At 38.8% G+C, this 13,873-nt stretch overlaps 1 protein-coding gene across 1 annotated transcript in view; it reads right to left on the reverse strand.

Annotated features, from left to right (window-relative positions):
• Window positions 1–13,873, reverse strand: part of LOC149437173 (uncharacterized) — a 510,919-nt gene that overhangs the window by 245,154 nt on the left and 251,892 nt on the right. The gene's annotated exons all lie outside the window — the stretch shown is intronic.

Genomic DNA, 13,873 nt, shown 5'->3' on the forward strand with positions numbered 1-13,873 from the left:
TCACCTTCTACATTTAATCTAGCTTCAGAAAGCAAACCTTCTGTACATGGCTCTTGTAGCTTTGATCATTTAAAATACATATATATCACATAGTGAAATGTACAAGTCCCAGAACAGGTTATAGGAATCTTCCATACGCTAGGCCTTGTACAGCACTGACATGGTCAAACTGAGAGCTGGGATTAGAGGGAGCACTAGCTGTAATGTGCAACTATGAGCAGCGTACACAACTGAATGTGTACCCTGCATTTTCAACAGTCAATGTTGGAGGGAAAAAAAAAACGATAGAAGAAAGTTAAAGGAGGTTTTTGGCAGATGAGAAACACAAAAGGTTCATTTCACAAAACATTAAACACAATCATTTTTTTAGCCAAGTGATGGTAATTTCAAATCTCATTGGCCTCAACTAAAAATAACTGTCACTTATCCTGGTGAGTTAAAGTGGTATAAAAACCCAAAAGCAAACATTTAATATACTGCAGTTTATCAATTGACAGATGTGGTGGCTGCATTGGTTTTCTTTTTTTTTAGGCTTTCTATTATTTTCACCTGGCGATTTGGCCAGTAAAGATTTCAGGCAAATAATACAAATCAATCATTGGACAGTTGAAGTCTAAATCCAAGCTTCTAGTTTTTGATAACATAAGGGTTAGAACTTTTACCAAGTTTTTATTTCAGTCTGTGTTCTGGCTAGGTAGAGTCACCCTCTCTATTTGTCCTGGTAACCACTGTCAAAGGGCAGAAAATAATAGGAAATCCAAAATTTTACAAGTGTCACCAGAACAAGAGTTGAGAGGAAAATCTTCTAATGATCTGTTGTTTTGAAAATCTGTTTAAGAGGAAATCCCACTTATGTAGTGATTTCCTCTCACTTCTTTTGCATCTACAAGACAGGAAGTGAAGGTAAATTTGCCTAAAAGGTCACAGACAGCAAACAAGAAGGGTATATTGTCTGCTGGCTTAAATGGAACTGGGCATCAGAATATTTTTCCTGGTTTCCGGATTTAGACTGTCTAAATATATACTCATGCATTCAATGTCTATTTATTACAGGTACTTATATTTAGGCCAGAAGCTATTCTGCTACATATTTTTGATATACAAATCCCAATAAGCATATATTCATGGGTTTGCACAAAAGTTATAGTGTCTACAAACTATGGGATATATTCCGGATTTTTTTTTTCTTTTATACTAGTAATGGAGGTGATCAGCGACTTATAGCAGGACTGAGATATTGCAGTGGACAATCTGACACTGACACTTTGTGGGAACCAATAACACTAATACAGTGATCAGTGCTAAAAATATATACTGTCACTCTACTAATGGCACTGGCTGTGAAGGGGTTAAAATCTAGTGCTATCAAAAGATTAACTGTGTGCCTAACCAGTGTTTTTGTGCTTACTTTTAGGTGATTTTAGTAAGGGACGTGCTGGATTTTAATGCTGGTTTTGCAGGGAAAAAAAATCCAGTGCATCTCCATCCAGTGTGACTCGTCAATCAGCGAGTGCCCAGGGATGTTGAATTTGTATCGCCCGATGCCCGGGATATGCAGTTGCGGGCACTGGGCAGGTAGTTTTCTTTTACCTTTAGCCCTGCTGCGGGAAAGCAGCAGGGCTCACCTGTCAGGTGGAAGCATTCGGGCAGCAGCGCTGTCGCTTCCACACATTGCCAGCCAGCCTCTCCCCCAACCTGTGTGAACCTCCCTGTGAGAGGGCTCCCGGGCTCTACTTGCCCATCTGTGGGCCCAGGACTGGCTCACCGCTGTTGACACACTGCTCCCCTCCCCTTCTTGTCCTGACCCGGAAGTGACATTATGATATCACTTTGGGTCCCCGTTGAGAGATATCCGGCCATGGAAGCCAGGAAAGAATGTAATGCGGTGAGAAGTGCACTGCATTACATTCAATGGAGCACAGGGGAGATATCCAGGGTCTTTTAGGTCTTGGGTGTCTCAATAAAGAGAACCTGTCACCAAAAATTTTATCCCCTATGTGATGAAAAATAAAAAAAATTAAAAGTCTTTTTTTGTAAAAAATTAAAGTTACACCCAAACACATAAAATCCCCCCTCCAAAAAAAAAATTGAAAAACGTATATGCACAATCGTAAAAGCACATGTTGGGCGCATGAAAACATTGATTGTGATACATGTTACATGCCAGAATGACAGCATTCATTCTAGCACCAGACCTCCTCTGTATCGCTAAACTGCTGACCTATAAGGAGCTTTAAAAGTGTCATTTATAGAAAATATAGGGTACTGAAGTTCATCGCCATTTCAGGAGCACACACAAATTTAAGGCTTGACAAGTTGGATATCTAATTACTCGATGCAAACTCATCTTTTATATTTTACAAAAATATGGTAATTTATTGCTTTTTTGTGCCCTAAAATTAACTTGCTTGTATTTTTTACTGAAAGTTTTGCGGTAATATCATGCAACATAAAAAATTGGAACTATCGCTATTTTATTCTCTAGGGTCTCTGCTTTCAGAAAATATAGAATGTTTGGGAGTTTTTTGTAATCTTCAGGCATAAAATTAATTTGTAAACTTGTGCAATATAACGCAAAAAAAGCTCTGTCAATGAAAGGGATAAGCCCGACACTCCCCTTTCCTGAGGAGCACCCAAGTAGTGCTCATTACACTGCAAGGTCTCTCCCCTCTTAGCTAGTCCCCGAGTGCAATGCTGGAGACAGGTAGAGAGGGAGGAGGAGATAAACAGTTAAAAATATTACACGTTTAAGTCACCACAAAGCCCCATTTGTTTTTAAAAGCCCCAGACATTCCTAAAATACGGTTCTGGTTAAAAAAACATTTTTTTTTATCTGGACAAGTAGATTATCATGAGGGAAAGTAGATAAAGTCCCCGGACAAGTAGTTCTTTTCAAAAATTTGGACAACCCTGGGGTGCCCCCTACCCGAAACTGTAGAACCACCTATATATACACGTGATTATATGGTTGGCAACTGGATATAGCACCATCCATTTATGCAACACTTTACATATAGTATATTTTGTATATTCACATCAGTCCCTGCCCCCAAGGAGCTCAGCAAACTGAGGTCCCTAACTCACTTTCATACATACACATACTAGGGCCAATTTAGACAGGAGCCAATTAACATACCAGCACGTCTTTGGAGTGTGGGAGGAAATTGGAGTTCTCGGAGGAAACCCACACAGGCACAGGGAGAACATGCAAACTCCAGGCAGGTAGTGCCATGGTTGGGAACCAAACTGATGTCCCTAATGTTTATAACATTCTGCACCTCTGCCCCTTTCCTTAGTGCCCATACCATGATACAGGTGATCCATGATTCAGGTATTCTTGCTATCTGGAAGGCACCCCAAGTCTATAGAAATAATCATGTTTTTGTATGTAAATAGGGGACAACATAAAACTTTTTCTCCCTGTGAACATACTACTGCATGTTAATTCAGCATTAATTATAGAACATGTCAAATTGTATCTCAGTCAAAGCCTGCTGTAAGTCTCTGGAGCTTTCTTAATGACAGTAATTACAGGTCATAAGAAGAGTCGTCTGAAATTAACATTTCTCTCATGTCTTGATAGGAAGATGTAAATGGCCACACAGTACAGATGTTTTGATTAGTAAAATTTTCACTTCCCTTTTTTGAATCAATGCTTGTCAAACTGAACAGCACCGAACCTTTTTAGCAGTTGTCAGAGAAATGAATGTGAAGGTGTATCTAAACAGACTTAGAAATCTAAGCCTTTTTTATGTCTCATATATTGTTCTATATTCCTCTTCCATCGGTTTCACTTATCCCGTCACATCATCCCTTTTCCCCTGACTTCTGACAGTGTAAACTTTTTTGGATTACAGTTCAAAATTTATAGAGAAAATACACTTACATAAACTTCTATGACAAACAAAGAACTGTGAGCTGGCTTTTGTTTTCCATTACCGTTATATTTGCGACTGCACTTTAGAAAAATATGTTTCTAATCTGTCCGCCAACACAAACTATTGGTCATTAGAACTGATCAGTGCTCAATGCTGCAGAAGTCAGACAAAAAAAAATGACCTGACTACAAAATGAGCCTTATTATTGTAAAATAATGTTAATATCATCAGCTACCCGGGGAATTAGGACAAATTAAAAGCAAATCACTTGAAAGAATGAAAGGCCTGCCCCTTAAGTAATAATGAAAGTAATACTTGACATTCATCTCCCTAGAAAATAATATTAGATAAACTTTTTTTTTTTGCAAGGGCATTCTGAACAGCCAATCTGGTTTTATTAATAATTTCCTGTCCCTATACTGGAAGCTCGCATTATCTGGTCACAGTCACAGAAGACCTGCACAGATATTTAATAAAGCTGCCACTGGTAATCCTCTCTGATTACCTATAAGCTTCCAGCTGTAATACACACTGTGCTACAGCTCTGCAGAAGGACATCACACTGTCACCTGGTATGATGTTTGACAGCTTATTCTGCAATATCAAGCCAGCACAAAATTGCTTTTTCCAAATCCATCCCTAGTTAATAACTGAAGGCAATAATGGTATTCAGCATGCGTAATATACTGAGAAGGCAAAATGAGGCAACAGAGAGAAAATGATTAAAGACTGACTATTATGAAGAGGAGATCAAACGTTGAATTTGGAAACCGACAACAATGGTTCAATTACAACATCACACAGGGAGCGCTGCAAGTCTGCATTGCAATTCGGAGAAACGCACACAAGAAAAAAAAAAATCCATTGTGTGAATAAGGGATGCATTCTAATTTCAATTTAAACAAAGTCCTGTTGCCAATTTGATTTTTCTGCACGCGTATGCGCAGTAATTCTCTCTGGAGCTGGATAAGAGGAACGCGACTTATAATATACTGCCCACCAAGCACATTTGTCTGTACACACACAAGGCTTAGCTCAGGTTTTCTTTGTGGACAATGTTTCACAGAACAGACAAATGATTGCATATCTGCAGGCGTACTCATTAAAGGACTGCAAATGGCAATGAGCCTGTACTTTAACCAACCAATCAGAAATCATGTTTTGACTGACTTGACTACAGAAAAGGTAATTGGTTGGTACAGGATTGTTGCAGTTAGCACATCCTTACTGAGCTCTTTCATTTCCAATTGAATAGGCAAGCAAGTGTAAACTCTACAGTGCACTGTATGATGTACACTGGGCACAGCACTCAGTAATACTGGCCACAAGCACACAGCATTTTTCAGGACAGATTGTCTTTATACTTTTGACAATTTTTTTTAAATCTACAAAAATAGTTGGCATTGCCTGAAATTGCCCTATAATTAAATTAGTATACACTTCCAGAACACCATAAAATACCTGCAATCTTTGGAGACCATGCAGGGCTCCTCACTGACAATCAATAGTGGCCATTTTGCCTTTAATAAAGGGATCCTACACGGTATTTGATTGCTGTATAACAAATTAAAAATTATATGCGGTTTGCAGATAAAGATGTATTTGTAACATCTCACCTTATATGCCAACATAATGCTGCCACACAATAGATACAGTACACAGCTATAAAATACCAATAATGATATACAAAATGCATTAGCCATTACCAATAAATGAAAATTAGCCTGATTGGATGCTCTGGGCTAATGCACTCACATGACGTACATTCTTCTCACCGATTTACAGATCAATTAACTTATTTATGAAAAATGTAAAGTGTCATAATAGTGCACAAAATGTAGTAATCCCTAAATACCAAAGCATAAATATCCCATTACTAATCTATCTACAGTAAAATTAAATCTGATTGGCTATTCTAAAGTACTACTTATTGAAGGCTATCTTTGTTTTTTACACTCCCTTATTGATTAAGCCACTGTGTGACATTGTGTCCTTTAAGGCTCCATGCACCCTGGGCGTTTTAATAACGCTGGTAGCGTGAGCTGTGTAAAGTCACGTTAAAAATATGAGTTTTGCAGCATTTTTGCATTCGCGTTTAGCCGCGTTTGCTAGAGGTTTTTTTTATATAACACAAAAAAAAAATGTTGCTCAAAAAAAGTCCAAAAATGCTGTTTTACCGTGTTTTTCAGCGTTAGAGTGTTTTTACAGCTAAATCTTCTCTAGAAACCCACTAGTTCTGGGTTTTTTTTCCAGCCAAAAGACGCCCCTGCCAAAAACCACTGATTAAAGCCTATGTATGCAAGAACACATAGGATAACATGCTGGGGAGTTTACTGGCTGGAGAAAAAAAATGCCAAAAGCCAAAAAAACAGCAACTGTAAAAATGTCCAGTGTGCATTAGGACTAAGTCGGTTTCCAGACAAACTGCTAAATACGTTTAAAATGTATTTGTAGCAATGACATCCACAGGAGCTGCTAACATGTTTGGGTTCTCCAGCACCAGTAACAAAGCAAAGGGTTTCATTAGAGCCAGGACAAAAAAAAAACAACAGATTATCACAGTAAGTCTGATATTTTATAGAAAACCAAAATAATGAGCAGCACAGAAGCACACATTGTTGTACCCTGTGAAGGGTCTGGCTAGAACATGCTAATCTAAAAGGAACAACCTTAATAGTGTTAACAGCAGCAATATTAGAAGCACTGCAAATATCACCACGTTATTGAAGAACACAAATAGCAAAGAGGCCTATCCATAGGCCCTGAGACACTGGCCAGTGGAATGGCACACAGGCCCATAAACTCTGTTAGAGTGTTCACACTCAATGTGAGACGATTTGTAATCCAAAAGAAATGCTCCCAAAGCATCCTGTACAATTTCTCCTAATAACAGGAAAGTCTAAATTTTGATAGCAAGCAAGATTAGTAAAACTATAGGTGCTATGTATGTGTTCTTGGGTCTGCAGTCTGTTCCCCAGACGCCTGAAGATGGGTTGCACCCCAATCTAGGCTCTCTCCCCAAGCCTGTGCTTGTATCTGGTGTTTACTGGGGTCATCTAAATTTTTGCAACCTGGTTCACAGCACAGCATCACTGTGTGGCTCTTCTTCTCACCAAGTAGTGGGTCATGTCCTTATTTAGTCAATGTTGTCACCCAGGAAACCCTGCCCTTTTGTTTACATTCAGCTGAGTTTGGTCACTGAACTCCTTATTCAGGTAGGAGGGGTCTGGTATCTGGTCGACTCCCTTATTTGTAAAGGGAGTTTCAGATTCTGATCCTCTTGCTTGTAGACCCCAAAATTACCTGGACAGAGTTATGTGGAAGAGGCTGTTGTTCTCATCAACATGGGGCAAGATACTTCACTGCTTCACTGGGGGGGTGGAGGTGTCCCACTGGTAAGGTACTCTCCTCATGTTGAGAGCATGTGGCCTGGGTATGGTTCAGGGAAGGGAGGAGTATGCACACTTACCCCCCACCCCTTCCTTTTCAGGCTACATCTCATAAGAGACCTGTATAGATTATTTCTAGGGAAGGGGACCTCGTGCCTTTTTTTTCTTTTATAGCCATACCAGATCCTCATAAAGGACCATGAACTGATATGTATTTTTAGGTGCAACCCTGTTACTTTTTTTCTGTGAGTGGTTCCTAATTAACATCTATACCAGACTCATCTAGAATGAGAGTCTGGTATAGATGAAGGGAATCTCTGGCTATAAAGAGACTTCTATTCATCCATATGCATTGCAGCTGAGGCTGCAGAGAAAGGGACTGTCTTCAGTCCCTTCCTCTGTGTCAAAGAAAAAAAAAAAAGAGACATCAGAGGTTTATTTAGATCTCCGATATCTCACCAAAGACCCACCTCAAAAAAAAGATCAAAAAATATATTCAAAATAAAATTGTAAAAACAAAAAAAAATAAGATAAAATAGAAAAAAAACATAGTAAGAGCTTGCTCACACAGGGCATACTACAGCATAGGCCCCTGTGAGGCCATGTTTACCCGCACGGGGATTAACAGGTGTTCCGTGTATCCCTGTGCAAGCAGTCCCATTGATTTCAATTGGGATGTAGCAACTGCACGAACACAACCACTGCTCCCAATCTGACATCTGTGCAGCCACTGTATCCCAACTGACATGAATGCGACATAGAGATGCACGGAACACCTGGACATCCCCATGTGGGTAAATATGACCCTCCAGGGGTATACACTTTAGTACATCCCATGTAAATGAGACCTTAAACTCTGAAAGCTGTAAGTGAAAAATGTTAACCTCAGATTTTTAGAGTAACTTTTTATTTACTGTTTTGCGCACCTTCAGTTTTCACCATTTCATGAAAAGGCGCAATTTAAAATTTACAAATATTTTTTATTTATTAGCTCAATTCCGTTTTAGCTTATATATTTAGTAGGAATTTAGCAGGAATTTTGTAAGTTTTGCCATGTATGTATCCACTAATAATGATTTTAATGTATTTTTCAGTGAAAATGGTGAATTGATAAACATTTGCGCAAATATTGCGGGGGCCTAAAAAAATCAGTAACACTTTTTTTATTCTATAGTTCACATGCTTTCAGAAATTATATGGTTTGCCCGGTCTTTTACAAACTCTGAAAGTTGTACATGAGAAATGATAACTTCCAGATTTTGAGTAAATTATGATTATTTACAGTTTTGTGCACCTTCAGTTTTCACCATTTCACAAATAGGTGCAATTTAAAAACTATGAATATTTGTTATTTATTAACAATACAGTTTTACCTTTTATATTTAGCAGGAATTTAGCCGGAATTTTGTAAGTTTTGCTATGTATGAAACCATTAATAATGATTTGAGTGTATTTTTAGTGAAAATAGCAAATTGATAACATTTCTGCAACTATTGAGGGGCCTACAAAAATCAGTAGCACATTTTTTTTTATCCTACAGGTCATGTGCTTTCAGAAAATATATGGTCTTGGGGGTCTTTAATGAACTCTGAAGCTGTAAGGGAGAAAAAAATGGAAAAACTGCAAAAATGGTCTGGCCACCTGAGTTGAAATTGGAACACAGCGCCTGGCAGAGAAAGGGTTAAAAGGGATTTAGCATTTTCATTGTTGCCTTTTAAGCATTACTAAAATCACTGTTCCCCACTAAAACAGAATTTAGAATTTTTTGTTTTTGCTTTGGTACATGTTCTCCAAGGCAACCACACCAGCTGTTATTTGTTTGGCAAAGCCTAGCCTATGTCAGCCGAGTCTGAACACTGGAGTTCAGGCATGCTGTGCTACCAAGTAGAATGCAAAAGAAACTGACCATGCTACGATGAGTACAGGATACTTTTTAATACAAGTACGTTGTACCACAGACAAATATCAGAAATATTACGTTTTGGGGTAACATACAGTTTAACATTCAACTCCCCCTGACATTAATGTTGTTTGGATTCGGTTCGTTGGAAGTACTAGGCTTAGGACTGAGCCTTGGGGGACCCTGACAGAGAACAGTGTAGAAGAGGATGAACCTCACTGAAAGAAACCTTGAAAGGGTGGCCCAGTAAGAAAACAAAGTCCTGAACACCAACAACACAAACACTCTTCAATAGCAGAGAGTGATCAATAGTAACAAAATCCTTCAAATAAAAAAGCTAAAATAGGCTAAGGTCCACTAATTAGACAAAATGGCATGTTGCTACTATGGCTTTCAGTGTGCGGATTCATTTGATAATGTAAAGCTATATTCACTGAGAGCATTACCACTCTGAATACTTATTTGCACTGTCCAAGAACAGTGTTCTGACCTCAGATATATTATGCACAACTTAAAATTTATGTCCCAAGATACAAGAAAAAGAAATAAAATGATATAGATGAAATATATAACCATCATTGTACAAGTAGGTAGTAAACATATCCTGCAAAGGTCCCACTCTGAACTGTGAATAACAGAAGTATCACAGGCAGAATTCAAAAACGCTGCAAATATCAGCTACAATGCAAACCAGTCCCAGTAAACATAACCATCACCAATCCACTCCTCATACCACAACCAAAAACAGTAACTTCCACCTGCTAATACCATCTGAGTCTATACTCAACAAACTATCCATTTATATGCCAAAGAAAGGTACGTGCATCAGCAATGTTTATTTCTGTAGTCCAGGTACATAAACCAGTACGGATATTTTATTGGCAAAAATTTTACATTAACATATATTATATTTACATATAATTCTTCCAAACAGTGGTTAGTTCAGTGATAATGCGCTACATTTGTTTCACCGGTAAACCTAATAACAATAGCTTCATTAAAAGATGAGTCCAGGTTTATTTGGAGAGAGAAATTATGAATTATGTTTAATTTACAGAAAATAAGTAGCAACAAATAGGGCTTCATTATACAGATCTCCCAAAAATCAGGGACCGGTTTAATCCCTAATGTGATCAGTCAAAATGAAAGAATTTCTGTATCACTCTTCCGCTATATCAGGTGACAAACATATTTTAATGTAATTTATGATAAAGCAATAAAACTTTCATTAACTGTGAATTTTAAACAGAATCCACATGTACTGAGAACAATTATTTTGTTTTGACTTGCTGCTAAAGAAAATAAATGAGAAATAAATATTCAGGTATCTCACCCATATCAAAATTACCTGTATGTTACAGCTGTAAAAATGAGCATTAATATTTATGTTTTTATTATAGCAATCCAAAGTAAAGCACCTTTATTAAAACTGTGACAAATTCATTTGCTGAATAAAACTAAACTGATAGTTTAAAGTTCTTTAGCCAGAAGTTCTTTAGCGAGTAAAATGACACAACTGAACTGAGTTAGTAGCAGAGTTGCTCACAGTCTCTGTCAAACCTCTTTTTGGACTGGTTGTCATGTATACTCAATGGACATAGCTATAGACATCAGATGCCGACACATGCATGCATGATACAACTGGAAAGTATGTGTATGTGTATTTGTGTATATATATATATTTATTTATTTATTTATTTATTTTTTAATTTATTTAAAGATATCGCCTTACAACATATGGCCCTGTAGAGGGAAGACAGGGTTTGGGCAATCCTGCCTCATCGCAAGAAAAAAATAGCTACAAATCAAATATTTTTCTGAGCACTGAACACAAATGTACCAGCATCACCGGGCATGCAAGAAATCAAAAGTACTAAATGAGCTCAACAAAAAAAAAATTACGGTAACTTATTTTTTTTTTTTTAACCCAACCAGGAACTCTTGGTGAGTCCCAGGATTGGATGGCTGTACTATAATTATTTGGGGTTTGTGGTATAGGTTTTGGGATTAAGGGTTGTTTTTAGTGCTTTTAATATGTGCCACATGTTATACGGGGTTTGCATTAGGGCAGGGGTGCCCTAGGGCCCTGGTGTCACTGGGAGTAAACAATGCCCGGTTATTGGCATTAGTGGAAGGAATAATGCTACATCATTGGTGTCAGTGGAAGGAATAGTGCCCCATCATTGGTGTCAGGGCAAGGAATAGTGCCCCATCATTGGTGTCAGGGCAAGGAATAGTGCCCCATCATTGGTGTCAGGGCAAGGAATAGTGCCCCATCATTGATGTCAGTGCAAGGAATAGTGCTCCATCTTTGATGTCGCTGCAAGGAATTGTGCCCCATCGTTGGTGTCGGTGCAGGGAATAGCGGCTCATCATTGGTGTCAGTGGGAGGAATAGTGCCCCATCATTGGTGTCAGTGGAAGGAATAGTGCCCCATCATTGGTGTCAGTGGAAAGAATAGTGCCCCATCATTGGTGTTAGTGGGAGGAATAGTGTCCCATCACTGGAGTCAGTTGAAGGAATAGTGCCCCATTATTGGTGTCAATTGTGCCCCATCATTGTTGTCAGTGGGAGGAACAGTGCCCCATCATTGGTATTAGTAGGAGGAATAGTGCTCCATCATTGGTGTCAGTGGAAGGAATAGTGCTCCATCTTTGATGTCGGTGCAAGGAATTGTGCCCCATCGTTGGTGTTGGTGCAGGGAATAGCGGCTCATCATTGGTGTCAGTGGGAGCAATAGTGCCCCATCATTGGTGTTAGTGGAAGAAATAGTGCCCCATCATTGGTGTCAGTGGGAGGAATGGTGCCCCATCATTGGTGTTAGTGGGAGGAATAGTGCCCCATCATTGGTGTTAGTAGGAGGAATAGTGTCCCATCATTGGTGTCAGTTGAAGGAATAGTGCCTCATCGTTGCTGTCAATTGTGCCCCATGATTGTTGTCAGTGGGAGGAACAGTGCCCCATCATTGGCATTAGTAGGAGGAATAGTGCCCCATCATTGTGTCAGTGGAAGCAATAGTGCCTTATCATTTGTGTCAGTTGGGGGAATAGTACTTCATCATTGGGCATTAGTAGTGAAATAGTGCCCCATCATTGGTGTCAATGGAAGGAATAGTGCCCAATCATTGGTATCAGTGGGAGGAATAGTACCTTGTATTAGTGGGAACCCCAAGGGTCAGATAAAAGGGAAGCAATGGGTTGCAGTTTGGAGACCACTGCACTAGGGTATCATCGAGCTGTGATTTGCATGGAACAGATTTTACTATTCGATTATACATTTTTTCTAGTTAAACATATATCATGTGTCATGGGATTTGTTAGTGAATTTGTTTTTGCTCGATTGATTGAGGATGGAACCTAAAAACCTTAACAATAATCGCCAGATGGTGTTTACTTTTGCGATAACACCAATATAAAAGTGTGTTACTGTAGGAAATGGCTGGCCTTTGTAGGTAAAATGTTTACTATGAGTTATGTAGCTCATAAAACTGCACTTTGAACTTGCTAGAATGAGTTGGTGAAACTGTAATGTGAAGCTGTGTTTAATTAGTTGACTGCTCTGCAGATGGCCCCTCTCTGGGTCCATCATGTTTCCATCAAACCTGAATCACATGGCGCAAACTGCAATTTCAGGGACCATACTGTAATTCTCTTATAATGTCAGTCAACCTGTTCCTCTCGATTCCATCTGACTGTCCTCATAATATAAGAGCAGAACAGAGCATGGATTGAATGGAGAAAATTGCTACCATACCTTAAGGGGACAGTAAGCAAGTGTGAAGCGTATTGGGATTGAATGACACAAAGCTATTGTTAAAGTATTACAAGGAAAAAAAATTATAGTGCCTCGAACACAATTGCAGCCTATACTTCAAACAATAAAAAATTCTAGAGTGAAAACAATAGACAGGAAGTATATATTAAAAGATTTACAGCATGATTACTGACCAACAAATTTTAATTTGATTGATAAACAAGATGATAGGACCCTTCATGTACATATCCAAATGTTTAAATTAGGAGTGCCCAACCAACATTTCTAAGTAATCACTAGCCTGGTGCGTGCCAAAGAAATGGCAATTGCCAGGCTATTTAAACCTATTCTAACAAATTCTAAACCGGTTTTCAGTCAAGGCAACCTTATGCAGTCCTTCAGAATATTTAAAGTGTTACTAAACCCAGGACCCTGCATTCACTATATCTGGTCTCCCACAGTACACAGAACATGGAAATACAATTATTTTAGTAAATATAAACTGCTAAATACCTTTTCTCATCAGCAGTTGGAGCAACTTTGTGACTTCAGCAGAGCACTGGTTAAAGGTTGTAGGAGGAGTTTTTTTTCTGCTCTAGGAGGATGCAATACCCCTGACCCTCTGTCTGGACAGTGCTGATTGGCCCTGTGCTGATCACATGCACCCTCCCAAGAAAAAGAAAAAACCTCTCTAGCAATACACACTAAACTGAGCATGTGCATGTGGCTACAGGTTCAGTCTGTATTATCAGGTGGACATTTGAACAAGAGGAGGGGCAGAGAAGACAGGATCAAACAGCATTTTTACACAATGCAGAGGATTAACCCCTCAGGTTCCACAGCGAGTATAACAAGCATACTTTACTGCATATACAGCCTGATTTTACTGTTGTGGGTTTAGCAACACTTTAACAGTGTTGAGAGAAATTAATATTTTTGTAATTAAAAAACTG

Source organism: Staurois parvus, unplaced genomic scaffold (assembly GCF_062004578.1).
Source record: "Staurois parvus isolate SC_StPar_1 unplaced genomic scaffold, SC_StPar_1.0 ptg001302l, whole genome shotgun sequence".
NCBI classification, from domain to species: Eukaryota; Metazoa; Chordata; class Amphibia; order Anura; family Ranidae; genus Staurois; species Staurois parvus.